Source organism: Hemiscyllium ocellatum, chromosome X, assembly GCF_020745735.1.
Source record: "Hemiscyllium ocellatum isolate sHemOce1 chromosome X, sHemOce1.pat.X.cur, whole genome shotgun sequence".
Lineage (NCBI taxonomy): Eukaryota > Metazoa > Chordata > Chondrichthyes > Orectolobiformes > Hemiscylliidae > Hemiscyllium > Hemiscyllium ocellatum.
The window spans coordinates 12185990-12207068 of NC_083453.1; the positions used below are offsets into that span (position 1 = coordinate 12185990).

The 21079-nt window shown below is 42.1% G+C and overlaps 1 protein-coding gene and 1 long non-coding RNA gene across 3 annotated transcripts in view; one reads left to right on the forward strand and one right to left on the reverse strand.

Annotated features, from left to right (window-relative positions):
- Positions 1 to 1788: 1788 nt before the first annotated feature.
- Positions 1789 to 11868, reverse strand: LOC132805800 (uncharacterized). Its single transcript, XR_009640955.1, has 3 exons — positions 11682 to 11868; positions 11385 to 11526; positions 1789 to 3678 (listed from the first exon to the last, which is right to left on the reverse strand). It is a non-coding gene; the product is annotated as an uncharacterized LOC132805800 (long non-coding RNA).
- Positions 11869 to 12033: 165 nt separating this feature from the next.
- Positions 12034 to 21079, forward strand: part of LOC132805858 (cysteine/serine-rich nuclear protein 2-like) — a 75229-nt gene continuing 66183 nt past the window's right edge. For both annotated transcript variants that reach the window (XM_060821174.1, XM_060821175.1), the window contains exon 1: positions 12034 to 12351. The gene's annotated coding sequence lies outside the window, so the exon portion shown is untranslated. The remainder of the gene's footprint in view (positions 12352 to 21079) is intronic.

Here is a 21079-nt window from a genome sequence, read left to right on the forward strand (position 1 = left end):
TATATCCCTTTGTAGGTTTTTTGTCCTCTTCACACTCACTTTGGTACCAACCTTTGTGTCATCAACAAATTTAGTTATTGTAGCTTTCATCCCTTCATCCAAATCATTTATAGAGTCATAGAGATGGACAGCACAGAAACAGACCCCTTCGGTCCAACTTGTCCATGCTGACCAGATATTCGAACCTAATCTAGTTCCATTTGCCAGCACTAGGCCCACATCCTTCCAAACCCTTCCTGTTCATATACCCATCCAGATGTCTTCTAAATGTTATAATTGTATGAAAATGTAAAGAGTTGATGCCCAGCACCAACTTCTGTGGTACATCACTTGTGATACCTTGCCACCTTGAAAAAGACTCATTTATTCCTACTCTCTGCCTCCTGTTAGCCCACCAACCTTCTATCCAAGCCAATATGTTACTTGTGATACCTTGCCACCTTGAAAAAGACTCATTTATTCCTACTCTCTGCCTCCTGTTAGCCCACCAACCTTCTATCCAAGCCAATATGTTACCCCTACACCGTGAGCTTTTATTTTCCATAACAACTTTTGATTATGACATACCTTCTGGAAATCTAATACAATACATTCACTGGACCCCCTTTATCTACAGCACAAGTTACTTCTTCAAAAAGCTCCAATAAGTAAGCTAAACACAATGTTCCTTTGACAAAACCATGCTGGTTCTGCAGACACTTTCTTTCTAATGAGATTTCACCCTCATCCAAACGTTTTTGATCAGCATGCCGTTAAAAATTACTCATTTCGGAACAGCAGGAAGTCATTCAGTCTCTCCAGTCAGTTCCCTGTGCAGTGAAATCATGCTATCTGCAACCTAACTCCATATACCCACATTTGTCCCATATTTCTGAAGACTTTGGGTTTGCAAATATCTATCAATCTCTGATTTAAGATGAACAATTGTTCCAGTATCAATTGTTTTTTGTGGTGGAGTGTTCAAAACTTTAACCACCCTTTCTGTATAGGTGTGTTTCTGAATTTCACACCTGACAGGTCTTGCTCAATTTTTTAGACTGTGGTCCCTAGTTCTTGACTCCCCAACCAGTGGAACTAGTTTCTCTCGACCCAGTCTATTCCCCTTAATATTTTGAAAAACTCTGATTAAATCACCCCTTAACCTTTGAAATTCCAGGGAAGACTATCTTAGTTTATGTAATCTCTCCTTGTAATTTAACACAGCCAGGTATCATTTCAGTAGATCCATGCAGCACTCCCCCCAAGGCCAGTATCCTAAGGTGTCCTATCAAGAACTACTCACTGGTGTGATCTAAATAGGGCTTTTGTTGCTGAACTGAGACCTCTAGTCTGTTGTACTTGGATTTCTTGATATGAAAATCAGTATTCTATTAGCTTTGCTGATTAAATAAAGCACCTGTTTACGACATTTTAATGATCTATATATCTGGCCATTGATTCGTAGGCCTACTTTTAAGAATTATTAAATGGAACTCAATTGTTCCTAGCTTTTCACCTTTAGATTATAATTTTAGATTCAAAGTGGATGAAATCAGTGGGTATTAGGGCAAAATGCCTGACTCCATGCTAGCATCCTATTATTAGAACACTCAGGACCCAGTATTGGTTCAGTAAAATATCACTTAAAGTGAGAAATTGTTCTGACTGATTAATCAATGTTAATGTACACAGTAGTAATGTGAACCTATACCAAAATGCTTAATCGAAAGTTTTAAACCCCTTTAAGTATATTGTCAAACTTTTTGAAACACATTTTGGGTATTTGTAAGGGCTGATTTCATCCAACACTGCACACTTGAAGGCATCATTCCAGTCCCTGGCAAATGTCAATAAACATATATTAATCATCAAATGCTTTATGTGTGGAACATCTAAAGATGCATTTCCAATTCTGTTCATGTGAAAAGATTTGGCTTTGATACAATTGTTGAATTATAAATTAAATACAAGTCTTACTCTGCAGTCCTTTCACATCTCGACGAGTTGTTGCAATGTGGTTGGGTTATATCGCAAATATAAAATCATGAAGATCCATTTAATAAACATGAGAGAATAATTCTTAAAACTAGGCCTACAAATACTTCTACAGTCAACAACTTTCCTTGGAACCTACAGCTGACTCTAATTAGGTGCATGCCTAAAACGTGAATTGTTCTAATATGTGGTTTAATGAAAAACATCGGAATATTAGAGGTGTTAGTATAGTGATAGTGCGATTGGACTTGTAATCGAGAGACCCAAACCACTGATCTGGGGATATGGGTTCAAATCCACCCACAGCTGCTGGAATTTAAATTCAATTGTTAAAATCTAGAATTATAAAATGAGCCTGAGTAACGGTGACCATGAAACTACTGTAAAAATCCACCCATTTCACTCATGCCCTTTAGGAAAGGAGGTTTGCTGCCATTACCTGGTCTGGCCTACTTATGACTCCAGATCCACGACATGGTTGGCTCTTAACTGCCTTCTGAAACAGCCCAGTAAGCCACCCATTTCAAGGACAATTTGGGATGGACAACAAACTCTGACCTTTTCACCAATGCCAAACAACCCTACATTCAATGTGTCCTTCTTGTTAAATTAGTATTTTCCTAAAATCAGTCTGCTTTTTGACAATCAATCATATTCAGCCACTCAGTTATGATGCTGTTCTTACTGGATATGCATATATGAATATATTCCATCAAGAGCTGCTGAGTAGCAACAGGACACTGGCTGATTAGCCTTCATAAGTAATCCAGTCTTGGTGCTACAAATGCTGTGAGACACACGCACACAGGCCTGGAATGAAACCTGTTTCATATTAGCTTGTATATTGTACAAAAACAGTGTCTTTACCTACTGGATAACATACTTATATTGAGTGTTGCCTTGTTCTTTAGTCTGTCACCTTGTGTCATAAATACTCACTGGTGAAGTGTTTGAATCAAAACTTTACCTGGCCCATATCCAGCACAAAGCAAGGGAATTGTAATGGAGAATATAATAAATGGTTTAATGGGATCCTGGTTGATGGGATGACCTGGAAATCCTCTTTCCTTGCTTACATTGCCATTAGGACATGCAAATTATTAAGTTCCTACTATTCTATATTCAATACACCAATTTTAATAATACCAAAAAATCTAAGATTTATGCATATGTCCTATGCCCAAACTCTACTTCCTCATCATTTTTTGTTAAACTTTTATGACAACCTTTCCTATCATAAATTCCCGATGTCTACATTTATAATGAATGTGTGTTTTTAATTAATCACTGTAATTACACCCTCCCACCAGCTGGAGTGCTGAAATATCTTGTTTTTACATCACCCAGCTCCTCAGCTTGTACCGTCACAGAAAGTCTTATACTTCAAACAACTGCACTTCTCTGCTTCTCAAAATGGGTGAGTTAGATTACAATTTGCCCCATTCAATACATAACGCCACTGAAGATCAACTACTTTATAATAAACTGCATACTGCTGTCTGATAGCCATTGTAGAATAAACTTTAAGATTTCCTCTTTGGTGCTGTTGCCAGTTGCAAATTCAGCGATTGTATCGATCAACCATTCCCTTTCCTTTTTTTCAGGGGTGAAGGTGATTTTGGGCACTTGTTGGTGGTCAAATCTTGCGTGACTCAAAGCAAAATTCACTTTGTCCAGAATGTCCTTCAAACGTTCTGCAACTTCCTGTTGGCAAATGTTAAAAGAAAAGATCAAAAAGTAAAAAGCTATTCAAGCAAATTAGTAATTTCAAAAAAAATTGCAATTATGTTTGGAAATGTCAAATAGCTCTAAAAGACACAATTCACCTATCTTGGCCTATCTACATCTTTGCTGGACACGACAAAGAAAAGAAAATGTATCTTAATGAAGGAAAAAATGAAGACATTTTTTATACATAGTGCTTTTCATGCCCTCAAGGATATTCCAAGCTGATTGAAAGTCATTGAAGTATTGCTGAAGTGTAGTTACCATTGTAAAGTGAGAAAATACTGCAGTCAATTTATGTTCAGCAAGATCACACAAACAGTATCAAAATAAACAACGAGATTATTTTTACAATTTTGTTGAGGGATAAATGTTGGCAAGGTCACTGGGAGAAATTTTCCTACAAACACCATCAACACAGCTCTTTCCAATTACTAGGAGCTCCCAATCAAATTTAAACACAGCACTGTTGTACTGAATAATGATAAAAAATAGTTTTATTTAATTGAATCTTCAGTACTTCCTGGTAACTTGTCGTGCTGGCTGGCACTAATGTTGTCACCTCTACATTTCCCCACTCAACGGCTTCCCATAGACAACTGCTAGCAGCGTGAAATGAAAGAAACTTTATAAATACAAATAATTTACTAATCCTTTGTCTATGCCATAACCATTTGTGTTCCAACCACCCATACATGCAATAAGACAAACTTAACTCAGTCATATACACATTATAGAAGACCAAGATGCAGCAAGTCACTCGTTTGTACTGAAAATGTTATTTGTGGCTCAAGAAGAAGGCCCAACACTAGGGATGGGCATTAAGCACCAGCCTTGTCAAGAATGCCACCTACATCCCAAGAACAATTTCATATAAAAATTCCAAATGAATCACCAAGTTAAAAACACTTCAGGAAAAATGATCTAATTTTGGTTCAATACAGTCTGCTATGGTGACAAATGATTGCCATGACTACGGACAACAAAAGGGTTATGAATGCGAAGTTTTGCCCTGACAACAGTCTCTACAAATAGCATTCACATGAAAAAAAAAGTCAGTTTTGCATACAATATATATGGAGAGCACAATGAGTCATTGAACTTTCCAAACATAGACTGGGACTGCCGTAGTGTTAAGGGTTTAGATGGGGAGGAGTTTGTTAAGTGTGTACAAGACAATTTTCTGATTCGGTATGTGGATGTACCTACTAGAGAATATGCAAACCTTGACCTACTCTTGGGAAATAAGGCAGGGCAGGTGACTGAGGTATCAGTGGGAGAGCACTTTGGGGCCAGCAACCACATTCCATTAGATTTAAAATAATGATGGAAAAGGATAGACCCAATCTAAAAGTTGAAGTTCTAAATTGGAGAAAGGTATTAGGCAAGAACTTTCAAAAGCTGATTGGGGACAGATGTTGGCAGGTAAAGGGATGGCTGGAAAATGGGAAGCCTTCAGAAATTAGATAACGAGAATCCAGAGAAAGTATATTCCTTTTTGGGTTAAAGGAACTGCTGGTAGGTATAGGGAATGCTGGATGACTAAAGAAATTGAGGAGAAAGTGAGGACTGCAGATGCTGGAGATCAGAGCTGAAAATGTGTTGCTGGAAAAGCGCAGCAGTTCAGGCAGCATCCTGAAGAAGGGCTCATGTCCGAAACGTCGATTCTCCTGCTCCTTGGATGCTGCCTGACCTGCTGCGCTTTTCCAGCAACACATTTTCAGCTAAAGAAATTGAGGGTTTAGTTTAGAAAAAGAAGGAAGCATATGTAAGGTATATACAGGATAGACCGAGTGAATCCTTAGAAGAGTATAAAGGAAGTAGGAATATACTTAAGAGGGAAATCAGGAGGGCAGAAAGGGGATTTGAGATAGCTTTGGCAAATAGAATTGAGGAAAATCCAAAGAGATTTTACAACTACATTAAGGACAAAAGGGTAACTAGGGAGAGAATAGGGCCCCTCAAAGATCAGCTAGGCGGCCTTTGTGTGAAAATGAGGGAGAAACTAAACGAGTCTTTTGCATTAGTATTTACTGTGGAAAAGGATATGGAAGATATAGACTGTAGGGAAATAGATGGTGACACCTTGCAAAATGTCCAGATTACAGAGGAGGAATGCTGGATGTTTTGGAACAGGTAAAGGTGGATAAATCCGCAGGACTTGATTAGGTGTACCCTAGAACTTTGTGGGAAGCTAGAGAAGTGATTGCTGGGCCTCTTACTGAGATATTTGTATCATTGATAGTCACAGGTGAGGTGCCAGAAGACTGGAGGTTGGCTAACGTGGTGCCACTGTTTAAGAAGGGTGGTAAGGACAAGCCAGGAAACTATAGACCAGTGAGCCTGACGTTGTTGGAGGGAATCCTGAGGGACAGGGTGTGTGTATACTTGGAAAGGCAAGGTCTGATTAGGGATAGTCAACATGGCTTTGTGCATGGGAAATCATGTCTCACTAAGCTGATTGAGATTTTTTGAAGAAGTAACAAAGAGGATTGATGAGGGCAGAGCGGTAGATGTGATCTATATGGACTTCAGTAAGGCGTTCGACAAGGTTCCCCATGGGAGACTGAATAGCAAGATTAGATCTCACGGAATACAGGGAGAACTAGCCATTTGGATACAGAACTAGCTCAAAGGTAGAAGACAGAGGATGATGGTGGAGGGTTGTTTTTCAGACTGGAGGCCTGTGACCAGTGGAGTGCCACAAGGATTGGTACTGGGTCCACTACTTTTTATCATTTACATAAATGATTTGGATGTGAGCATAAGAGGTATAGTTAGTAAGTTTGCAGATGACACGAAAATTCGAGGTGTAGTGTACAGCGAAGAGGGTTACCTCAAATTACAACAGGATCTTGAACAGATGGGCCAATGGGTTGAGAAGTGGCAGATGGAGTTTAATTTAGATAAATGCGAGGTGCTGCATTTTGGGAAAGCAAATCTTAGCAGGACTTATACACTTAATGGTAAGGTCCTTTGGAGTGTTGCTGAACAAAGAGACCTTGGAGTGCAGGTTCATAGCTCCTTGAAAGTGGAGTCGCAGGTAGATAGGATAGTGAAGAAGGCGTTTGGTATGCTTTCCTTTATTGGTCAGAGTATTGAGTACAGGATTTGGGAGGTCATGTTGCGGCTGTACAGGACATTGGTTAGGCCACGTTTGATTAGATTAGATTAGATTAGATTACTTACAGTGTGGAAACAGGCCCTTCGGCCCAACAAGTCCACACCGACCCGCCGAAGCGCAACCCACCCATACCCCTACATTTACTCCTTATCTAACACTACGGGCAATTTAGCATGGCCAATTCACCTGACCCGCACATTGTTGTGACTGTGGGAGGAAACCGGAGCACCCGGAGGAAACCCACGCAGACACGGGGAGAATGTGCAAACTCCACACAGTCAGTCGCCTGAGGTGGGAATTGAACCCGGGTCTCTGGCGCTGTGAGGCAGCAGTGCTAACCACTGTGCCACCATTTGGAATATTCCATGCAATTCTGGTCTCCTTCCTATCGGAAGGATGTTGTGAAACTTGAAAGGGTTCAGAAAAGATTTACAAGCATGTTGCCAGGGTTGGAGGATTTGAGCTATAGGGAGAGGCTGAACAGGCTGGGACTGTTTTCCCTGGAACATTGGAGGCAGAGGGGTGACCTTATAGAGGTTTACAAAATGATGAGGGGCATGGATAGAGTAAACAGGCAAAGTCTTTTCCCTGGGGTTGGGGAGTCCAGTACTAGAGGGCATAGGTTTATGGTGAGAGGGGAAAGATATAAAAGAGACCTAAGGGGCAACTTTTTCACATAGAGGTGGTACATGTATGGAATGAGTTGCCAGAGGAAGTGGTGGAGGCTGGTACAATTGCAACATTTAAGAGGCATTTGGATGGGTATATGAATAGGAAGGGTTTGGAGGGATATGGGCTGGGTGCTGGCAGTGGACCAGATTGGGTTAGGATATCTGGTCAGCATGGATGGGTTGGACCGAAGGGTCTGTTTCCATGCTGTATATCTCTATGACTCTCTATGACTCTATGACCGAAAATTTCAACCTCCATAAATTAAGAAAAACGTGCCACACATCACTGTTTCTCTTAAAATAGAGTTCCAGCGTCAGGACTTGATAAAATGCCAACAAGTTCAAATCCCAGTTCATGTTATTCATTCAAATTTGCCATTACGTTTTCTGTGTATATGTGTCTGTCTGATTCTCTGCATGTGTATGTCTGTTTGTTTGTATTGCTGTGTGCATGTGCATGTGTCTGTCTGTTTGAATCCCTGTACATATGTGTGTATGTCTAACTGCCCATTCTCTGCATGCGTGTCTGTTTATATTTATCTCTGCATATATGTGTCTATTTGCCACGTCCCCGTATCTGTTTGTTCTTATCTCTACACGTATGTGTTATCTGTCCATGTCTGTGTATGTGTATGTGCATGTCTATACGTTTTTAACAAAATTCATAAGGTTAAGGGCATTGCTGGCTAAGTCAGCACTTATTGCCCATCCCAAAAGGCAGTTAAGAGTCAACTTAACTATGGGTATGGAGTCACATTTGGTCCAGACAAAGATAGCAGTTTCCTCCCCTAAAGGACATTAGTGAACCAGATGGGGTTTTCCAACAATAGACTCCAACAATGCAGTGGCAGAGGAAGGTGCAGGGAGTGGAGAGTGGGTTGGTGGGGACGTGGACCTAACAAGGGAGTCGCAGAGGAAATGGTCTCTCCGGAACACAGACAGGGGTGGGGAGGAAACTATATCTCTCGTTGTGGGATCTGTTTATAGGTAGTGGAACTGGCAGAGGATGATGTATCCGAAGGTTGGCGGGGTGGAAGGTGAGGACCAGGGGGGGTTCTGCCCTTGTTATGATTGGAGGGGTGGGGTTCAAGGGCAGAGGTGTGGGAAGAGGAGGAGATGCACTGGAGGGCATTGTTGACCATGTATGAGGGGAAATTGCAGTCTTTGAAGAAGGAGGCCATCTGGGATGTTCTATGGTGGAAGTAGTCCTCATGGGAGCAGATGCAGTGGAGACAAAGCATTTGGGAATGAGGGATAGCGTTATTACAGGAGGCAGGGTGGGAGGAGGTGTAGTCCAGGTAGCTGTGGGAGTTAGTGGGTTTGTAGTAGATGTCTGTGTTGAGTCAGTTGCTGGAAATGGAGATAGAGAGGTGTCCAAGATGTTCCAGGTGAACTTGAGGTCGGGTTGGAAGGTGTTCGTGAAGTTGATGAACTGTTCAACCTCTGCATGGGAGCACGAGGTGGCACTAATATAGTCTTCGATGTAACGGAGGAAAAGGTGGGGAATGGTGCCGGTGTAGCTGCGGAAATTAGACTGTTCCATGTACTAGACGAAGAGGCAGGCATAGCTGGGGCCCATGTGGGTGCCCATGACTACCTCTTTGGTCAGGAAGAAATTGGAGGATTTGAAGGAAAAATTGTTGAGGGTGAGGACCGGTTCAGCCAATCAGATGAGTGTGTCAGTGGAAGGGTACTGATTGGGTCGGTGGGAGAGGAAGAAATGGAGGGCTTGGAAGCCTTTATCACGGTGGATGGATGTGTACACCAACCTCTGGATACATCGCAGCATCCTCTGCCATTTCCACCAGTTACAAACAGACCCTACCACCAGAGATATATTTCCCTCCCCACCCCAGCTGCATTCCGCAGAAACCATTCCCTCCATGACTCCCTTGTTAGGTCCACACCCCCCACCTACCCACCCTCCATTCCAAGCACCTTCCCCTGTCACGGCAAGAAACACAAAACCTGCACCCACACCTCCATTCTCACCTTTGTCTAAGGCCCCAAAGGATCCTTCCACACCTGACAGAGATTTACCTGCACTTCTACACATGTCGTCTACTGTGTCCGTTGCTCTTGATGTGGTCTCCTCTACATTGTGGAGTCAGGACGCCAACTTGCAGAACATTTCAGAGAACATCTCTGGGCCACATGCATTAAACAACCCCACCGCCCTGCGGCCGAACACTTTAACTCCCCCTGCCACTCCGCCAAGGACGTGCATTTCCTGGGCCTCCTCCACTGCCAAACTCTAGCCACCCGACACCTGGAGAAAGAATGCCTCATCTTCCGCCTTGGGACCCTCCAACCCCATGGGATCAATGTGAATTTCACCACTTTCATCAATTCCCCTCCCCCCACCTTATCCCAGATCCAACCTTCCAACTCAGCACCGCCCTCTTGAACTGTCCTGCCTGTCCATCTTCCTTCCCAGATAACCGTTCCACTCTCCGACCTATCACCTTCACTCCCACCTTCATCTACCTATCGCATTCCTATCTACCTTCCCCCAAGCCCCACCCCCTCCCATTTATCTCTCAGCCTCCTCATCCCTGATGAAGAGCTTATGCCCGAAATGTTGATTCTCCTGCTCCTTGGATGCTGCCTGACCTGCTGTGCTTTTCCAGCACCACATTCTTTGACTCATGTCTGTCTGTGTGTTTATATTTCTGTACATGTGTGTCTGTTTGTGTGCATCTGACTATGTCTCTGTATGTTTAGGTATGTTTATCATATGGTGATAGAATCACAGAGGTTTACAATGCAGAAAAAGGCCCTTTGAGTCTGCACCAGTCAAAAACAAGAACCTAACTATTCTAGTCATGATTTGGAGATGCTGGTTAAGAGACTCAACAATCAAGGTATTTTTCAATGTATAATTTCAGTTACATCCAAAAGCTAGTGCTTCCAAATAAACCTATTGGACTATAACCTGGTGTTGTGTGATTTTAACTAACTATTTTAATCCCATTTTCCAGCACTTGGTCCATAGCCTTGTGTACTTAAATGTTATGAGAATTTTTGCTTCCACCACCTTTTCTACTGAATTTACTGCTGTTACCAAAATTAATCTTCCCGTCTATCACTTGTGCGCCCCTGGGAAGCCACGAGAACAACTCAGTATTGTCGAGGCAAGACCCTCCATTGGATTAACCCAGTCTAGGCCAGGGTGATGGGATGAAGGGCTTTTGCCCGAAACGTCGATTTTGTTGCTCGTTGGATGCTGCCTGAACTGCTGTGCTCTTCCAGCACCACTAATCCAGAATCTGGTTTCCAGCATCTGCAGTCATTGTTTTTACCAGGGTGATGGGCGATCGAGGCGCTGAACCGTGTTGGCAGTGTTCGCGCTTTATTACCGTGAATTGCTGCTCCCGGTTGAAAACCTGTTTTAATGTGTAAGGTGTGTAAATATCAGTGTCAAAGTTGAAAAACTTTCAGTGCAGTGCCACTTGGTACAATAAACATCTTATCTGTTTTCTTCCTGTCAAGGAACGCTGCTTTGGAATACAATGTTTCCATTGAGATTCCGGTCCCAGATCTAAATCGAGGGTAAACAAAATGAAAAATCCGAAGAAAACTGAAAGAAGGGCAAAGATTCCGAGAAAAGTACAGGATGACGAACGAAGTCTCTGCGAAGCAATAACTATATGGTCAGTTTCATAAGTTAAGTTACAGTGACATGATGGTGCTGAAGAAGACAATGGGGTGATGACCGCAACTCTTCCAGCACTGGATGTTTTCATCAAACGTATGTAGCGCTCAGCCAGGAATCGTCATTCTCAGGGAGTTTTTTTTTAAGGCGGGGAAGGGGGCCCGGGACATGCTGCTGTCCTCTCTTTTGACAACTGACCATATTTTTCCTTACATTCCTTCATAAGTGTTTTTACCTGTCTTGCTCTCGCCAACTGCGCGGTCTCAATTTTTCCTATGGCTCGTTGGACAGTTGTAGAGAGGCCAATGTCGCTCTCATTGGTTATCAGAACAGTGCTTTCAGAGTCAGTCTTATTCATGCCCTCTGTATTGTCCATGCTGTTCGTGAAACAAAACACAGAACTGAGAACAAAGAAAAACCTTCAGAGAGTTATAAAAACATGTATGTTAACTTTCCCCCCTTAATCGTTTTTTTTCCTTACACCTGTCTTTTGGCACCTTGAACCACGTGTCATGAATGAACGATTGTTTACCTGGGTTGACGCCGCGCTGGCGATACTCGGAAATCGACATGGACGTTCCGTGCGGATTTCACTGTCGGCACGGGCGGGGACAATTGGAAATAACACGGCTCTCAAGGCTGAAACTGACTGAAGGTTACCATGGTAAACGTGTCTCTTTTTGTTTAGAAAGGCGCAGATCAAAGGTGGTTTCTTGGGGGGGGGGGGTGTCTTGACAGCAAGAACATGGAGAAAGAACAAACCACAATTCCCGAGATGCACTGGGCATCTCCACGCAGGCGCTTTGTGTCCCTGGGCGTCGTCATATCTATAAATAGCAGCGCAGTGGAACGCTGAGTCTATTGTTATAGACAGGTCGGTACATTGTAACTGGTTAGAGCAAGGGTTGCGGTAAGTCAGTTTCACCAACTTAGTTACCTTCTTTCGCACCCTTACCTCTCCCCTCGCCGCCCAAGCTATCGCCTGCCAACCCCTTCCATCTGATCGCAGCAAACCCAAGCACACCCACCGGTCAAAAACGAACACTTTCATTAACACGAATCTGTTTGGAAAAAGGGTTGATTGCATATTGTATGAAAAGCTGTTGTGGAGGAAAAAAAGGACTCGCCCAGTCAAGCGCCATTTAAATCCCCGTACAGCACTTAAATAGGAGGGAAACTGCCGGTTATAATCTACATTTCAGGTAGGGAATTGCGATTTTTTTTGTTTGTGCATGATCATTGATCGGTCATTAACAAGAATGGCAGAACGCTTTTTTCTGTTCAATGATTAGACTGGCTTTAAACAAGGCTTGACACCGTTTATGATGCAGTTTCCGGGATAGTCGCCGGTAAATTTTCGTCAGAGCTAATGCTCAGTTGATGAATCATGCCATGTTAAATAGCAGTTCCTTTTCATTGCTCCTCGTTTACCTTTCTAGGGGGCATTTCCCTTCACCCCTGGTTGTTCAGATCAGATGTCAAGATCTAATTCGCCCACAGTTCTAGTGAAGCCGGTAAACTGGAATGTAGAATGGGCATTCTTCTAGTGACACCTCGTGAACGGTATGGTTAAACAATCAGCAAATAACCATATCCAATATTAATGCTGCACTGTTATGTCTTAACAGTATATCTCGATATTTTTTTTTAAAAAACACGTTTTGTTCCGTTTTCGTAAAATTCACAACATTCTCTGATATAAACTAATGACAAATTACCAATTAGCAGGAAATATTGAGTATCCTGCTGCTCCACCGCTCCAGATACTAGCTTTGACTTGGTGTTTATCTAAATTGGTCAGCTACTCAAGATCTGCTTGTATTCTGGATATGTTTTATATTTTAATAGTTTAAAAATTGTAGGAGTGCAATATTCCATTCAATAATTATAAAGCAATTGATTTTCTTTGTTTTGACAAAGCTGTTATTAAAAAGTTTTAATAAACCAAGTTTTAACACTGTCACTAGAAACAAAATGGGCACAATATTAATCAGATTCATCTTTTAATACTGTACTTAATTGTTGAAGTGAAGGACTATTTAAGAAGAATCCCATTGGTGTAAAATTGAAAAAGCAATTCTCAAACAGAATTGGATAAGTGCCTGAAAGGGAATGAAAATGCATGGGCAGGGAGGGGTAATGGGACAAGCTAACGTACTGTTATGGAGATCCATCACTGGCTCGATTATCTCAATGGCTACCTTCTGTGTTGCAACCATTTCTATTATTCTGTTCTGTTATTACATGGGATTGCAGAACTACTACCATCTTTTATATAGGGATCATATTCTACAGTTCCTTTCATTTTTTTCATTAAAACTGAAAGCTTGTCCAAAAGAGTTGCAATTTTTTGTACAATCATTACATTCCATGCATATGTACAACTCTGGGATTTGTGTATTGTATCTTGTGCGAATTGTTCTAATTCAATCTGTTTTCTTGAGAATGCCAAACCGTTCTGGCCACAAACGTTTTGCTAGTTGTATTGGATTGTCTGGAAGCCTAGAATGCTTTCCATCTTCCTAAGTGAGAGCGAAGGTTTTTCTGCCAGCTGCAGGAGCATCATTGTCACAAGGACTGCAGCAGTTTGAGGGTCTGCTCGTTTCTGGAGTAATCAGTGAGGGATAATAAATGGCAGCCTTACCAGCATCACCCATATCGCAAGCAGAAAATGCATAAGGATCTTCACTTTGTGTTTCAAACTAATTTTGGTTGAGATGAGGGAGCAGACTGCTCACTTGGCTGGGTAAGATTGACAGTTTTAGCAGAAAGACCAGTATCAGTGTTTTTTTTTCCCCTCCCTTCTCTCCACCCCCCCCCCCCCCCCCCCCCCCGACACATGTGCTTCATCACTGAGACGCTCTTAGCCTGTATTTAAACCTCCATGTTTAATGATTAAATACAGTGAGTACAAGTAAAATCATGTTCAGAAGATTTGTTCTTGATATTGCATTTCTGTGTGAATGTGTAACCAGAAGGTTAATGAGCTGCAGCCAACCGAGTGCAAATCAACAATTTGTCTTTACAGGGTGTCTTTAATGTAGGAATGTCCAAGGTATTTCATACAGTCATAGGTACAGCATAGAAACAGACCCTTTGGTCCTGGTCATCCATGCTGACCAGATATCCAAAATTATTCTAGTCCCATTTGCCAGCACTTGGCCCATATCCCTCTAAACCCTTCCTATTCATGTACCCATCCAAATGCCTTTTAAGTGCTGCAATTGTACCAGCCTCTGCCAGCTCATTCCATACACATACCACCCTCTCTGAAAAGATTGCCCCTTAAGTCTCGTTATATCTTCCCCTCTCACTCTAAACCTATGCCCTCTAGTTCTGGATTCCCCCACCCCAGGGACAAGGTTTTGTCTGTCTCTTCACCCTATCCATGCCCCTCATGATTTTATAAACCTCTACAAGGTCCCTCCTCAGTCCCTGACGCTCCAGGGAAAACAGCGTCAGCCTATTCAGCCTCTAATTATAGCTCAAATGCTCCAACCCTGGCAACATCCTTGTAAATTTTTTCGGAACCCTTTCAAGTTTCGCAACGTCCTTCTGATAGGAAGGCAACCAGAATTGTATGCAATATTCCAAAAGTGGTCTAACTAATGTCCTGTACAGCCACAACATGACCTCCCAATACTATACTCAATGCTGTGACCAATAAAGGAACATTTTATACTAAATGCCTTCACTATCCTATTTACCTGTGACTCTACTTTCAAGGAACTATGAACCTGCACTCCAAGGTCTGTCTGCAGCAATGCTCCCCAGGAGGTTACCATTAAGTGTCCAGACCCTGCTCTGATTTGCCTTTCCAAAATGCAGCACCTCACATTTATCGAAATTAAACTTCACCTGCCACTTTTCAGCCTGTTGGCCCATCTGATGAAGATCCTGTTGTACTGAGGTAACATAGAATATAGAAAAATACAGCGCAGTACAGGCCCTTTGGCCCTCGATGTTGCGCCGATCCAAGCCCACCTAACCTACACTAGCCCACTATCCTCCATATGCCTATCCAATGCCCGTTTAAATGCCCATAAAGAGGGAGAGTCCACCAGTAACCTTCTGAAGCTACTCAAAGAAATGCAGAAAATAAACTAAAGAAGCAGGGGTTAGAAAAGGTGATTCAAAGCTTGTTCAGAGGTGAGTTGCAAGGAGGAGAGTGTGAGGGAATTTCAAACTTAAGGCCTAGATGGCTGAAGAGACAGTCCCATTAGTGGTAAAAGGAATGAAAGATGTGAAAGGTGGCTTAGTTTCAAGTTGGACCTATTTTTATGATCCCACTTGGTGATACTGAGAGACTCAAAGGGAAATATAACTCCTTTCTCAACTTATTAAATCTTTACTTAATTAATGGTTTCCAGTTTTTGTTCCTTTGGACTGTCGAGATTGTTCTGATTCCTTTGAGTCCACTAGGGTGACACTTTCTCTGATGGCCAAAACATTTTCAGTTACTGGTAAGGATGTACAGCACAGGAACAGACCCTTTGGTCCAACTCATCCATGTCAAACAGATATTGTAACCTAATCTAGTCCCATTTACCAGCACTTGGCCCATATCCTGATGAAGGGCTCTGGCCCGAAACGTCGAATTTCCTGTTCCTTGGATGCTGCCTAACCTGCTGTGCTTTAACCAGCAACACATTTTCAGCTCTGATCTCCAGCATCTGCAGACCTCACTTTTTACCCATATCCCTCTAAACCTTTCTTATTCATTTACCCATCCAGATGCCTTTTAAATGTTGTAATTGTACCAGCCTCCACTTCCTCTGGCACCTCATTCCATACATGCACTGTGTGAAAAAGTTGCCCCTTGGGTCCCTTTTATATCTTTCCCCTGTTACTCTAAACCTGTGTCCTCTAGTTCTGGACATCTCCACTCCAGGGAAAAGACCTTGGCTATTTACCCTATCCATGTCCCTCAGATTTTATAAACCTCTAAATGGTCACCCCTCAGTCTCTGATGCTCCAGGGAAAATAGCCCCAGCCTACTGTCTCCCTATAGCTCAGACCCTCCAACCCTGGCAACATCCTTCTAAATTGTTTCTGAATCCTTTCAAGTTTCACAACATCATTCCGGTAGGAGGGAGACCAGAACTTTGCACAATATTCCAAAAGTGGCCTAATCAATGTCCTGTACAGCGCAACATGACCTCTCAACTCCTGTACTCCATACTCTGACCAATAATGGAAAGCATACTAAACACCTTCACTATCCTATCTATCTGCAACTCTACTTTCAAGGAACTATGAACCTGCACTCCAAGGTCTTTGTTCAGCAACACTCCCCAGGACCTTACCATTAAGTGTCTAAACTAACACCTTGAAGCTTTTTATCACTACCCTCCTGTCTTGGAAACTCCAGACTAGCAATCCCTTTTGCTGAAGTAGCTAGTTCCTCTGAACTGAACTGAAATTGATTCTCTTGCTGGGGGGAAAAGCGCTCTTTTTTTTTCTGAACTGAGACCTTGAAGCTTCTGTTCTGAAGTCAAAACTCAGCTCATTTCCTTAATGGGTTTGCTCTATCTGTCATAACAGCAACTTGCATTTCTATATGCATCTCCACTGTAGTTAAATGAACCCATTTGTTTCACAGGTACAAAATCTGATACTGAGTCACAAGGAGAAAGTGAGACAACTGACTAAAGCTTGATCAAGAAGGGGTGTGAAGTGAGATATTACAGCTGTGTGATGGGGGAATTGCATCTCTTTGGTCACACTGACCATTCTGAGAAACCTGTTGCTCAAAGGTCCCCCAGCCAGCTATTGGGACTACAATGGAAAGACAAACTGCTCCTAATGTTTGAAATAGGACTGTGATGCTCTTTGGGTGAGACACCAGAAGTATGTTGGTGCTTTGGAACAGCAGTAGAATGTGTGTACTGAAATACTTATTCTCCAATTACCCTGGACTATGCCATCACACTTGAGGTGCAAAGCTCAGTCCTGGCACATTGCCAGAATGAAGAATTACAGCCATTAATGATTTGTGCTCTACAGCAGTTTAATGCTGAATTAGTGATGTTGAGAAGAGGTAACTTGATCATCTTGTATCAAAGTAATAAATGAGGCACAACATCACTCATTGCTAACCGAGACAAATGGTTCTGTATGTATAGGATTGAATACAGAAAGCAACTGCTCAGTTGGCAATCAAAGCCTGCAAATGAACCACTTGCAGCGTGCCACCTACCTGATGTATGGGATCATCAACACCTCAAAAAATTGTTTACGTAATACACCTCTACCTATTGAATGTCAAATGAGAGCAGGGAAACAAAGTAAACTCTTGACAGCCACTTGAATCAACATACAAAGCATCTGGTTTCTTTGTCACCTAGTGTAGTACACTGTCTTCAGACAGGAAATAAAACATACTGGTTTCTTTTTACTTTAGGACTCTTGCTGTGTCCCTTCCTCTATCTCAGTTCATTTTGCATGCAGGCATTAACTGGTTGTTCAGTCTACTGGTTGTCATGAATGGCTGCATCCATTTGCTGAAGCCCACACCTTGTGTTGCAAGATGTATAAGCTTCAGTAAGCATAAGCAAGTAACTGTTCAACTTAATGCGCTGTGCCAGGACGACTACTTCTACACAACTCCCCCCCCCAGCACACTTTGGCAATTTAAATAGTGTCAAATTCCATTCTTTTACAAAAGAAAACCAACCCTTATCCACTGCAACAAGTCAACATTTGACATTAAAGGCGTCAGGAGCAACAATCCAGGAAACATCTGAAAATGTGACCCTTGACTTAGTAAGTCAAGATTACTGAATAAAGACAATTTGTGCCAATATAAACCACCTGCTTGTGCAGACTCTAGTACCAGATTAGAAACTTTCTGGCCTGTTGTATTCTAGACCTGTAAAGCTCTGATTTTCTTTCTAGCATTGCTTGTTAAAATGACAGGGTTCTTTAGCTGCCACAATAGATGATGACTGGTGTTCAAAGACATTACTGGTGCTGAACTCTTGCTATCAACATCTGGAGAGTTGCCTAGCTGTGTAAACACTAGCTACAAGAGCAGGTCAAAGGTGAGCAATTGTGTGGTGAGTAACTCCCAACCTGTCACCCCAAAGTCTGCCCACTGTCTTCTGGGCAAAAGTTAGGAATGTGATGAAATATCCTCCACTTGACTGAGAGCAGCTCAGGAAGCTGTATTCCATCCAGGACAAAACAGTCTGCTTTTATTGATGCCCCATCTACCACCTTCAACATTCACTCCCTCCGCCACCAATGCATAGTGGTTAGCAGTGTGTAGCACCTACAAGATGCACTGTAATAACTTGCCAAGGTTCCTTCAACTGTATCTTCCAAACCTGCAACGTCCACCACTGAGAAGGACAAGGGCAGCAAATATGTGGGAACACCACTTGGAAGTTCTCCTCCAAGTCGCTCACCATCCTGACTTGGAAATTGTCAACACTCCTTCAGTGTGACTGGGTCAAATCCTGGAATTCTCTCAAAGGCATTGTGGATCAACCTACAGCATGTGGCCTGTAGCAGTTAAGAAGGTGGATCACTACCTTCCCAAAGATAATTGGGAATGGGCAATAAATGCTGGTCCAGCCAGTGTGCTCACATCCCATGAATGAATAAGTCCTTTAGTACAGGATAATTGGAATACCAGAATGAAGAAATCTTGTTCCAGTTGTACAGGGATTTAGTGAGACAATACCTAGAATATTGTATGTAATTTTGGTTTCCATCTTTTTAAAGAAAGATATTCGACACTTTGAATTGAAGGTGGTAGAGTGAATACTCACTAGATTGAGATATGTTACGGTAAGTTGTCTATCTGGCATTGAGAAGGATGAGAGGTGATTTCATTTGAACATAAAAGATAGAAAGGGCCTTTGTAGGCTTTGTTTCCCATGGCTAAGGAATTTAGAACACTGAGGCATAGTCTCAGGACCAATTGTTTGGGATTGAGATTGGAAATGTCTTCAATAAAAGGTTATGAAACTTTTAAATCCTGTATCCTAGACAATTGTAGATACGCCACCAGTGAAGATATTTAAGGCTGAGACATTTTTTGGTGTCTCTGAATTGAGTAGAGGAGCTGGCAGGAAAGCTTATTTGAAGCAGTGACTGTATTGAATGGTGGAGCTTGCTCCAGCTCTTATTTAGTATGTTCTTCTTGTTCTGGATTAGCTGCACATTAGACTCATCTGTCTATTCCTGTTAACCGAACTCCAGAATGCATATTATCCATATACACTTGTGTGATAGCGAGTTTTGAGAAGATTTGTAGCTCAGGTTGAGGTTCTGGATGCAGGTTTGCTCACTGAGCTAGAAGGTTTGTTTTCAGATGTTTTGTCACCATACTAGGTAATATCTTCAGTGAGCCTCAGAATGAAGCACTGGTGGTGTAGTCTGCTTTGTTTGTTTCCTAAGGTTGGCGATGTCATTTCCTGTTCTTTCTGGGGGTGGTAAATGGGATCCAAGTCAAAGAACAGGAAATAATGTCACCACAGGAAATGACATCACTGACCCTAGGAAACTCAAACATAGAAATTGGGCAACACCACCAATGCTTCATTCAGAGGCTCATTGCAGATCATACCTAGTATGATGACAAAAGGTCTGAAAACAAACCTTCTAGCTCAGCGAGCAAACCCACATCAGGAATATTTTGTGATCTGTTGCCCTGATCAAGTCATTATATAAACCTGGTGTGTAGTGTAGGTGTGCCCTTCAATATCTGATTGATAGAGTAAGCTGGTCTACCAATTCAGCAATGAGACTGAAGTGGTTTTGGTGTTTTCTGTTGGAGAGCATTAATGTTACAAATAACTTTGTTCCTTATGTATCCCCCGCTCCCCCCACCCCCCCACCCCACTTGTTGTGTAACACATACACTTGTAGGATGTCAAAAATAGAATGGCTATATAATTGTTCTTGCTCCGTTTTGAGCTTAGAAGCCTTAAAATTTTACCTTGGAGCTCACTTTGGTTTTTAATAGGAGTCCCTGATGACGACTACTTCAATGCGTGGTTTACAGACATTGCTGAGCCTGGTCGTGTGAGGGAGTTGAATAAACAACTGTTGAGCTGCAGGCATGAAATCAGTGACAGCTGACATTCTCAAGCTTAGTGATGTCTCTGTCCAGGTTGCTCGATGTCACCAGCATTGGCTAAGAAAATGGGTGACTTGACAGTTAAGTACTAACAATATAGTCTATCTATTTAAATGGAAGTTAATACCTGATAAACAAATCTCTTTACATATCCCTTACTATCTTTCCTGATTATTCTTGTCCTTGTTAAATTAATAAAACATTTAAATGCATGTCTGTTTATTTATTGCATCTGTGTTGCACCACCTCAAAGCCTTTGTGTTGATGTTTTCTCTGATCCATGTGTAGCTTAGGTTTTTTTTAATCTAGATGTACAAATCGCCTCAAACAATTCAGATATTTTCACCTCATCACATGCTGGGGCCGAACCACTTTGCCCAAATTAACAAGTTAATTTGCTTAGCTGTGTAAACTGCTCATGCGTAGTGATTTTTACCTATTTTTAAAAAGTATTGTAATTATAATCCAGTTTGCATTCCACTGTTTAAATTCTTTTCCAAATTTGACAACTCATTTAAAATAGACAAATGAGTCAAATGGTTCAAGTGAGAGTGACTGAGGATGAATACAGCAGTTGAATGCAGCATTAAGGAGCCATGGCAAAACCAGAGTCACTGGGAATTGAGGGCAAACTGCTGGCTGGAGTCATACCTAGCACAAAGGAAGATGGTTGTGGTTGTTGGTCAGTCATCTCAGCTCCAGGACATCTCTGCGGGAGTTCATCAGGGTATTGTCCTCTGCCCAATCATCAGTGGCTTCCTCAATGACATTCCCTCCTTCATAAGGTCATACCATTTTCAGCACCATTTGCTACTGCTCAGGAAGAGAAGCAGTCTGTGTCC